The 11,098-nt window shown below is 39.2% G+C and overlaps 1 pseudogene; it reads left to right on the plus strand.

Moving 5' to 3' along the window:
• Positions 1,168–7,019, plus strand: LOC109949675 (annotated as a pseudogene).

Here is an 11,098-nt window from a genome sequence, read left to right on the forward strand (position 1 = left end):
AGTATGTTCATATACTATTTTCTAAACTTTGTTTTTGGTCCACTCACATTTTAAATGTTTTGGGCCCCCAGGCAGTAATCGTGCACAGTGAGCCACCACCAGGCAGAGTCCGCCTTCAGCCACATCTTTTGCTGATGTAGGGTCGTGTATGGTTAAATTACAGTTGTAACTTATTCAGTATAGTTGCTCTGATATTGCCTTGAGATGTATTTAACTGTTGAAACGTATTTATATGCATACTGGCAGTTGATGTATATATTTACATGCTTTTTGACAGGTGTAAAATTTGGGAAATGAACAAATTACAGGGGAGACTTTGTCAAATTTTCGGCAAAAGTCAAACTTTCGTTAGAAAGGCAATTAGGTCATTTGTGCTTGGCACCCGCCAGGTATCCGTCACGCACAGGGTTTAGCTCGGATTCCAAAGCGGAATTTAGTTCGGGTCTTGTCATTATGGGTCTTAAGAACACCGGTGAGGATGTTGAACTTGACTGTCTGGTAGAAGATGAAAAGGTGAAACAGATAGTGAAGAGTTTCGGTGGAAATGGCAAGAGAGTATTAGTAAGGGGTTTAGCTAAGCAATTGGAAAAGTATGAAAATGAGGATGAAGACTTTAAAGTTCGATTTGTGATGTTTGCACTTGGCACTGTACTTTGCCCCACATCTTCACCATCAGTGACCGGGAACTATTTAACTTTCTTGACCATCCCAAGGAAGATAGAGACCAAGAACTGGGCTGACTATGAATTCAACTTCTTACGTGAAGGTGTTAGGTTGTTCAAAGCGAAGAAAGTTGCATATGTAAATGGGTCACTGCTTTTTCTCCAACTATTCTATTTCGATTCAATTATCCATGGTGGAGTATATGTTGATAAATCTTTGGATCCCATTATGTCTTGGGACAATAGCTCGGTGTGGAAATTGATTAAATGGGTTAGAAAGCAAGGTGGGTTTGATAGTCCTACCATTCGGGTTATTTCAAAGCACCGTCCAACGAATGAAGTGTCCGGAGTAAACCTTGAAAGAATTGTTCAAGAAGTTGCTATCAGTTTGGCGCCAGTAATACAGGCCGAGGTAAAGCGCTCAGTTGAAGGACTTGCTATCACTTTGGGGCCGATAATACAGGCCGAGGTCTAGCCCTCAGTGTTGGAACTCACTCACAAGGTAATGAGTCAAGTGAACTCCTTCATGAAAGACGCAAGGCAACATCTTCATCTGGGACATGAAGATGTAAATCAAACTAAGGAGGACAGGACACTGAAAATACGAGATCAAGGTGTTGAGAATGTTGTGAAGAAGAAGGGTGAAGAATGTAGCAAATTAAAGGAGAAATGTGCAGTTGATGTAAACAATCCTTGGACGCCATTACCAGATGGACAGAGTTTCATTGAACTCGAGGTATGATGAGCGATTAGGAGTTTCAAGATTGAGTTTCTTGTTATCTTTTACATTAATTAAGTATGCATTTATTTACATAGTTGTAAAATACTTAATTTTTTTTTCCTGCATGTAATATTTGAATTCCCTTTTCCACAGTTGAAAATTGGCGTGGAAAAGAGGAAGTTCGCAAAATCGGCTGGTGGTGATCAAAGTGGAATTAAAACACGTCGAACGGCCAAAAGACATCCAGGGCTTCATTGTAGAGAGCCATAGGTTGACTCGTCAAATGCAAAAGAAAAGGCTATGCAGAAGACGGCGTCTAAGATTAAAATTCGGCCTTTCAAATTAAAACCCAGGGACTTAGAAGACTCCGATTTTGAGTTATTTAGTTATATTTTTAGGTCTAACAACCTTTCAAGGTAACTACTTACAAATGTTGAATTATGAAATCAACCAAATTCCTTATATGTTGTCGCATACGTGAATTTAATTAGAACAATTGATTTCTTCTTCCATTGTAGTGAGGAAGTTATAATTCAAATTGAAAACGAACATCATGTCACCAGAGGTGAGTTCATGTGCTTGAGGCCCGAAATATGGATTAATGATGCAGTACTGAAAGCACAAGTGTATTATCTACAAGAAAAGGGATTAAGGAATTGGTACTTCCCCACATATATATCGGTGCGCATTCATATTTTTCAAAGTATTATAGTTTGTGATTTAGTAAATGAATTTACGCTTACACTATATGTGAATGTAGGATCAAGTTCTTAATACAAGTGATGGTAAACTTTTTGAATTGGGTATCAAACTTAGAAGGGAAAACTCAAACTGGTTCACCGTAGGCCTTAAGAAGTGTGATAAGGTATTAATTTAAGTTCTTTTTTACAATCTTTAGCTCGCTTTTGTATACGCATGTTTTTCTAAGCAAGTCATTGTGCTCCTAGATTTTCATTCCCGTTTTGGATCGAATCGGGAGTCGTTGGTATTTGCTAGTGGTGCTTATTGGTGATAAAAAGGTTGAAATATGGGATAGCCTTCCCGGTCCTAAATACAATGCAGCTCGTTATCGACTAGCGGAATGAATTGTGAGCGGGTTTGCGTTGCACTATCGTTGGTAAAGAACCCAAAAAAAAAAAAACATTCTTCTAAAGGAAGTCACCGAGTCCGCTCGAAGAGTAGTCGACGAAGAACTTGACAAGTTGGCCGAACATGGTCCCTTCATCCCTCATCATCCCATCTCAAGGAAGCCAATGACATGCTCCCAGGCAAAGTAGAGAGTTTGACAGTAGGTCATAAGGGATTACAGTTTAGAAATTATGTGTAATTACATGTACATATCCCTATTTGCACACAGTCGGGGTTCTTTTGTAATATAGCAAGTGCAACTGCATGACACGACTGTTGCACGTCATGTAATTGAATTCCATTCTTTGCTTACAAATGCTTTTTTGGTTTTCTTCATGACATTGAAACATTTCACCCCCAGAAAGGCCCAAACACTGAAATGTAATTACATTTAGTGTAACTGCATACACATAGGGTTGATGGTTAAGGTAGTCCAATTGCATGTACTTATCCTTTTTTGCGTACAGGGACGTTGTTTTTGCAAGATGTCATGTACAATTGCATTACATGACGGCCAATTGTACGTTATATACTTCGTATAATACATTGCGCATATGAGTTTTTTTGTTGCCGCATTGGGAACATTATAGCATATATGGGGTCCAGACATCATTTACGAAACAGGAGTTCCTAGTTCATTGATAATAAAGGTCTCTTGACCATATTTAGGGGTTTTTTTTTATTACAAAACTAAACCCTCAAACTATTCTACCATACCGATTATAACATTTAACATCCGATATTACGTCTGAAATTATAACATCTGAAATTACATTCGAAATTATGACAAACAATACAATGCAAATCATAAAATACTGGTGCTTCACGAAGCTCGCTTCTCCAAAATATCAATTGCTTCGCTCGATTTTGTCCCACTTAGTTGAACCAGCATCAACAAGCTGAGCGTATTTCCTAAACATCTTAAAGCCGATCTCAATCCCTCCATTGTAAATGTGGTACCTGGTCATTGAATCTCCTTCACGAAAGATGTTGTTACTAGCCTCGGTGGGAGGCTTCATGACATCATGGGCTTGTTTCACTTGCTGGTGGACATATTTGAAGAATCAATACCATCATCATCACCCACCCTCTTGTTCTTAGGCATGGAGGAGCCTCTTGAGCTACCAACCATTGAATGTGACATTGTTTGGGTTTTCTTTTTTCTCTCTTAGATTGTGTATGAGTAATGTTACTAGTAAAAGAGGTGGAATTCTTTGCGTTGAAATGTATTGTCTATTATAGGAAGTAACTCCTTAAATAATCCTTCGTGTGTAGTTGGTATCTGGTACTTGTGTAAGATCCCATATCAAACAACGGCAGAGTGGCTCCCAGAAACAAAACCGTGAGGGCCAGAGAGGAGGGCGCACCACACGGCAGAGTGGCTCTGATACCAAATTGTCACATCCCGGGATCGGCTCCGCCGTAGCACGATATTGTCCGCTTTGGGCCCCCCTCTCTGGCCCTCACGGTTTTTGGGTCCACTCACCCTTTTTGTTGTTTTGCGCCCCCAGGCAGTAGACGTGCACAGGAATCCACCACCGGGCCACTTTCCATCTTCCACGCCTTTCTTCTGATGTAGGATTTTTGTTTGTAAAAGGATTCACTCCTTTGTAAATTCTTAGTAGTCGCTCTGATATTTTGCCCTAGACTAAGAATTGAACTGTTGGAATGTATATATACGTATGTTGGCAGTTGGTAGTATATATATACTTGTTTTGACAGGTGTAAATGTTTTGGTATTGAGCCAATTACAAGGGAAACTCTGCCGATTTTTTGGTAGAAGTCAACCTTGTTATTTTATCGTGTTTTGTATAAAAGGGCAAATAGGTCATTTGTGCCCGACATTTGCCAGGTGTCGGACACGCACAGAGTCTGGCTCGGATTCCAAAGCGGAATTTGGATCGGGTCCTGTCAACTTGGTATCAGAGCCACTCTGCCGTGTGGTGCGAGTGTGCCGACGAGGACGTCGGGCCCTTAAGGGGGGTGGATTATAAGATCCCACATCAAACAACGGAGAGGGGGTGATGTGCCTTATATGTGCACACCCGCATCCATCTAGCACGATGCCTTTTGGGAGTTCACTAGCTTCAGAGTCGTAGGAACTCCGAAGTTAAGCGAGTTGGGGGCCAGAGCAATCCCAGGATGGGTGACCCACTGAGAAGTTGCTCGTGAGCTCCTAGAAACTAAACCGTGCGGGCAGAGAGGGGGGCCCAAAGTGGACAATATCGTGCTACGGTGGAGCCGATCCAAGGATGTGACAACTTGGTACTTGGTACTTGGTAGTTCGTACTGGGTTCCTTTTTCGGGGGAAAGTCAAATTTTTCCAAACGAACGCACCCCATTGCGTTCGGTTGCACACACCTCGTTTGTTTGAAAAAGTAAGTTGGTTGGGCCTATCTTTTTGGGGAACAGTCAACTTTGCTGAACAAACGCAACTCTTGCTTTCACTGGAACAAACACCAGGTTTATTAGAAAAAGTAAGTTGGTTGGAGCTATTTTTCCGACGAACTGGCAACTTTCCTCAATGAACGAACCCCTTGCGTTCATCTGAACAAAACCACGTTTGTTTGAAAAAGTGAGTTTGTTGGGCTTCTTTTTCGGGGGAACGTCGAATTTTTCTGAACTAAAGCGAAACCCTGCGTTCAGTTGAACAAACACCCTGTTTGTTTGAAAAAGTAAGTTGGTTGGGCCCATTTTTTCGGGGAACGAGTAATTTTACTAAATGAACGCAACCCTTGCGTTCGCTAGAACAAACACCCAATTTGTTTGAAAAAGTAAGTTGGTTGGGTATATTTTTTCGGGGAACAAGAAACTTTCCTCAACAAACGCATCCGTTGCGTTCGTTAGAACAAGTACCCCGTTTGTTTGAAAAAGTAAGGGGGTTGGTGACATTTTTTCGCTGAAAAGGTAACTTTTCTCAACGAAAGCACCCCCTGTGTGTGTGAACAAAGAACCCATTGGTTTGAAAAAGGCAGTTGGTTGGGGCCATTTTTCAAGGAAATGGTCAACTTTATAGAACAAACGCAACCCTTTCGTTTGCTAGAACAAACACCCCGTTTGTTTCAAAAAGTTAGTTAGTTCGGGAATTTTTTCGGCGAATGGGCAACTTTCCTCAACCAACGCACCCTTGTGTTCGTTTGAACAAACACACTGTTTGTTTCAAAAAGTAAAGGGGTTGGGGAATTTTCACCATGCTTGGAGAGCCTGTTGATAATTTAGGTCTTGTAGATACTCGCACAACATCTCCTATTCATAGATCTGCGCTTGCCTTTATACAGTTAGATAAAAAATTATCTTATTTTAAAACAAGAATTAAAGTAGTAGCCGTGGAGGAAAAATAGGACTATTCAGGGGGGGCTGGAGTGGGTAAAACAGTACTCATTATGGAATTGATCAACAACATTGCCAAAGCTTTATGGGGGTGTATCCGTATTTGGCGGAGTAGATGAGCGTACTCGCGAAGGAAATGATCTTTACAGGGAAATGAAAGAATCTGGAGTAATTAATGAACAAAATATTGCAGAATCAAAAGTGGCTCTAGTCTACGGTCAGATGAATGAACCGCCAAGAGCTCGTATATGAGTTGGTTTAACTGCCCTAACAATGGCAGAATATTTCTGAGATGTTAATGAACAAGACGAACTTCTATTTATCGACAATATCTTCCGTTTTGTCCAAGCAGGATCCGAAGTATCCACTTTATTGGGTAGAATGCCCTCTGTTGTGGTTATCAACCCACCCTTAGTACCAAAATGGGTACTTTATAAGAAAGAATTACTTCTACCAAAGAGGGGTCCATAACTTCTATTCAATTAGTTTATGTACCTGCAGACGATTTGACCGATTCTGCTATGGTCAGGACATTTTCACATTTAGATGCTACTACCATACTATCAAGGGGATTAGCTGCCAAAGGTATCTATCCAGCAGTAGATCCTTTAGATTCAACATCAACTATGCTCCAACCTCGGATCTTCGGTGAAGAACACTATGAAACTGAGCAAAGAGTTAAAGAAACTTTACAATTTTACAAAGAACTTCAAGACATTATAGCTATTCTTGGGTTGGACGAATTATCCGAAGACGATTGCTTAGCCGTAGCAAGAGCACAAAAAATTGAGCATTTCTTATCACAACTCTTTTTCGTATCATAAGTATTTACCGGTTCCCTAGGAAAATATGTTGGTCCAGTAGAAACGATTAGAGGGTTTAAATTGATCTTTTCTAGAGAATTAGACGGCTTTCCTGAAGAGGCCTTTTATTCGGTAGGTAACATCAATGAAGCTATTGCGAAAGTTACGACCTTAGGAACTTAGAAATGGAGAGCAAATTGAAAAAATGACCTTAAATCTTTGTGTACTGACCCCGAATCGAATTGTTTGGGATTCTGAAGTGAAAGAAATTATTTTATCTACTAATAGTGGACAAATTGGCGTATTACCAAATCACGCACCTGTTGCCACAACTGTAGATATCGGTATTTTGAGAATACGCCTTAGCGACCAATGGTTAACTGACAGGACCCGACCCAAATTACACTTTGGAATCTGAGCTAGACCCTATGCGTGTCCGACACCTGGCTGGTGTCGGGCACAAATGACCTAATTGCCCTTCTTTTTAAAACTTAACTTCATTTTAGGTTTGACTCATACTGAAAATTTGGCAGAGTCTCCCCTGTAATTTGTTCTTTCCCGAAAATTTACACCTGTCAACAAGCACTTAAATATATACACCAACTGCCAGTAAACATATAAATACGTTCCAACAGTTAAATACGTCCTAGGGCAATATCAGAGCAACTATACAGATCAATTTACAAGGAAGGAAACAACTTGTAAATCAAGAACCCTACATCAAACTGAGGTAGTGCGGGAAGCGAAAACTGCCCTGTGGTGGCTCACAGACGCACGTCTACTGCCTGGGGGAGCAAAACATTGAAAATGTGAGTGGACCAAAAATAAAGTTTAGAAAATACATAAGAGCATACTAACCCCACGGTAAAAACAGTTATGCAAAACTAAATTATCCTCTTCATTATATTCGTACTGAAATCAATGCATTCATATATTTATATACGTATACGCCAATCATACTCATGGTCAATAAAACTCTCTTAAAAGCATTGAAATCAATTTAAAACTACCACCTAGGTGTACCCCTTTATTTCCATCAATTCCTTATATCCGTCAATTCCTTATATGCCGTCAATTTCTGATATTCGTCAATTCCTCGTGTCACAATTTGTGACACGTCCTCGCAGGTCTTGGTAATACAAGGTCGACCCGAGCCGCAATCTCGCAGGATTCAGGAGACTTTTAGTCAACCTGATCTGCAATCCTCGCTCCCACGGTTCAAGCGTCCTCGAAACTTGTGAAGGCAGCAATTTTATTCCGAAGGCAACATTTATTCTGAGGCAACTTTTATCCTGAAGGCAACATCTTTATATCTGGGTACCTAAGATGGCTTAAGAAAATATAAAATTTCTAAAAGATCTGATGAATAACTGAATTTCTATTAAATCTAGAACTCTGCTTCCATTTATCTGATATTTAGCTAGAATTTCCTTTTCCTATATCCTTAAAGGATATCCCACTCGGCAGCATATAAATTAAAATATTTAAAAGCACATATCAAATTATGAAAGCACTAATCTTTGAATAAAACTTGTCCAAGATCAAATAATGGAATTGATTTGCATAACCATTTATAAAACAAAAAGTCAACTCACTCCTGGTCCGAGCGAGATGGACCTCTTGAAGGTCCCTCCTGAGGGTTTGCCTGGCCCCAGGTGCCTGATTAAACCATCATGAATATTTAATTAATAAAACTGCTCGGTATAAGTATTTAATTAAAACCCTGATCCCCGGCTCCTAGAAGTGCATGCACTAACTTTAAAGTCATTCATATGCTCACAGAAACTTTCCTTATGGTTAGAACGGTCTAAAAAGACCCGAGACTCGTTAAGCGACAAATTTTCATATTGGTCAATCCGGGACCTCGTGGGGTCCACGACCTCCAATTACCAATTTGAGAGTTCCTATAAGTTCCTCACATTTTAATAACCATGTCTTGCAAGTCTGGTCCAAATCGGATTGTCAGATTGCTCATGATCGTACGATCGGACGGTTATTGTTTAACTTAATCTTTGAAATAATTAAATCGGAGCATCCGGGACTCCTATTCTCGATCTGCAAATTTCTACACAATCCTAGTGGTGTCTAGATTAACATATTTAAAAATGAAGTTGATCCAATGATCCGAACATATCAAACCCGGATAATGCCTAATATGCGATGTCTGATCGACGACCAAACGATAACCAAATTGAAATCCGAGCATACTGTCATGCTTGGGACGACGTGGAGAACATTCTAGGAAAAAACCCAACGTTGACACCTCGGTGATGCACCACCGGCGGTGGCGGTTGTATTGAGTAATTTTTCAGCGATCGAAAAACTCTAAACCGCCGGCCAATAATCATACCTACGGATTAAGCACATCAAGGGGACTAACTTCAATAAAATTGCCAATTAAATGGCAATTCATCACCAAAGCAGATCAACAAATCTCTAAAGAAGAATTGGATTGGGCTCAGCTTCTAAATCCCTTTTTATATATATAAAGGAACTCTGCACCAAAGTAGGTGGCCTTTCCAACAGACAAGCAGACTACAATTTCAAGAGATAAGTAGGGAGCAAGGGAGCGTTCAAAACAGGAAAAGCAAACTGACCATCATGGCAGATTGAGTGTTTCTCTTTACAAGGAACAACCAGAGAACAAAGAGAGTTGGTTTTCTTTCAAAAAAGCAAGGAAAAGACCTCTATGAAAGCTGATTGTTGATGGTTCTTATCTGCCAAAACAATAACTTCCTTCTTTTATAGCTTTGAAAAGAGAGAAGATTTTTTGAAAAGATCTACCACCCATTATTCAAAGATTAAACCCCACTCTAGCATTTCCTATAAAATAAGAAGAGAGGGTGAAAAGATGAGGACAATCAAAAAATCAATCAAAGACAGAAAGTCAAAATGATCACTTGATCTTAAAACCCCTTCAAAACACTGAAGCAACCAAAAGCTCATTGAGCCACAGAAAAACAAGTTAGCTATAATCCAGAATCTCTAACTTCAGTTTAGTTTCAGAGAAATAGTAATTCAAAGCGAGATTTCTTTCGTTACAAAATTGGTTCAACATAAGCCAAATCAAGCAAAGTTCGGGTTTTACAAATATGAAAACCTCAACAAATTTATGGAGAGCCCAGATCAAGCAAAACATGTACTACAGTGCAGCCGAGCTCAGTAAATCAGCAAATCCAGCCACTTCTGCCCCTTTCAGATTGAGGAGGCTCCAATTCTGCCCGTGCCAAAAGCCTTCCAAGGCTTGAAATAAATTCAAGCTCTGCCACACTCGAATATTGGTATCGATTTACAGCTGAGATTTGACAGTTGAAGATGTTGATGGTCCAATCCAGAACATACATACCAAGTCCAGCCCGGATCAGAAGCATTCATCCAAGCAAAAATTGAAGTCCAAAAGCTCTTTTTGTCTTTCTAGAGTTGGTCTTCCCTGTTTTGAGCTTTGTAAAAGGTAGTTCTGCCTAAAACAGTTAACTTTCTTATCATTTATTCTGGCCAGAACTACCAGTTTTGTACTGTGAAAAATTGTGAAGTCTTTACTAGTCTAAGGCAAGAAAAGAACTTACTTAGGAGATATTCCTCACCCAAATTCACAATCGCTAGTTTAGAAAATAGTAACTTGGTGTGCAAGTTATTTATTTTTAAGAAGTCTGCTACGATTTTCATTGCTAGCAGTGGCACGCTCGCACACTAAAGAAAGTTGACTTGTTGACCAGTCAATGTTTTTCAAGACAATGGGGAACTTTACCCTACCATCACAGGAACAAATATAAAACGAGTGAACAATAACTAATAATAAATATTTCAAGACATTACAAGAAGTCAGTATATTAGACAACGGACTAGTAGGATTTCTAGATTGCACAACAATTGTCCTTAGCAATACTATTCCTATAAGATAAAATAATATCCTTATTCAACTAGTTATAAATTTAGCAGAAAAATTAGACCAAATACAATTAAAAAAAGGTATAAATTATAATAGTAAATGGAACTCTTCTAGAGCAAAGGAAAAGAAATAATAAGAATATAAGCTATATACTCTAATGATCAAGAAACACTAGAATATCTTAGAAAACGATTTGAAAAATTCCAACAAAAAAAAAATACAAATTATATCAATTAGGAAGATTTGGAAATAAAAACTTAAAAATTGTGAGAGTAAAAAAAAAAATATATGCATATCGTCATAGTAGTAAAGTGAGATGAGCATACAAAAAGAGGAGACAGAAATAACCACATAGTATTAAAGAAAAGAGATTGTCATACTGATAACATGTTATAAAATAAACAAAATATGAGAGTACCACTAAATATTGGAGTGAAATTGAATTTACTTTGTGACTCTATGTCGCTATTCCCAGATCTAAATGTTGGCTAGGTAAGCGTCCTATAGTAAGAGGAGTAGTTATGAACCTTGTAGACCATGGGGGTGATAAAGGGAGGGCCCCAAT

Source organism: Prunus persica, chromosome G6 (genome assembly GCF_000346465.2).
Source record: "Prunus persica cultivar Lovell chromosome G6, Prunus_persica_NCBIv2, whole genome shotgun sequence".
Classification (NCBI taxonomy): domain Eukaryota; kingdom Viridiplantae; phylum Streptophyta; class Magnoliopsida; order Rosales; family Rosaceae; genus Prunus; species Prunus persica.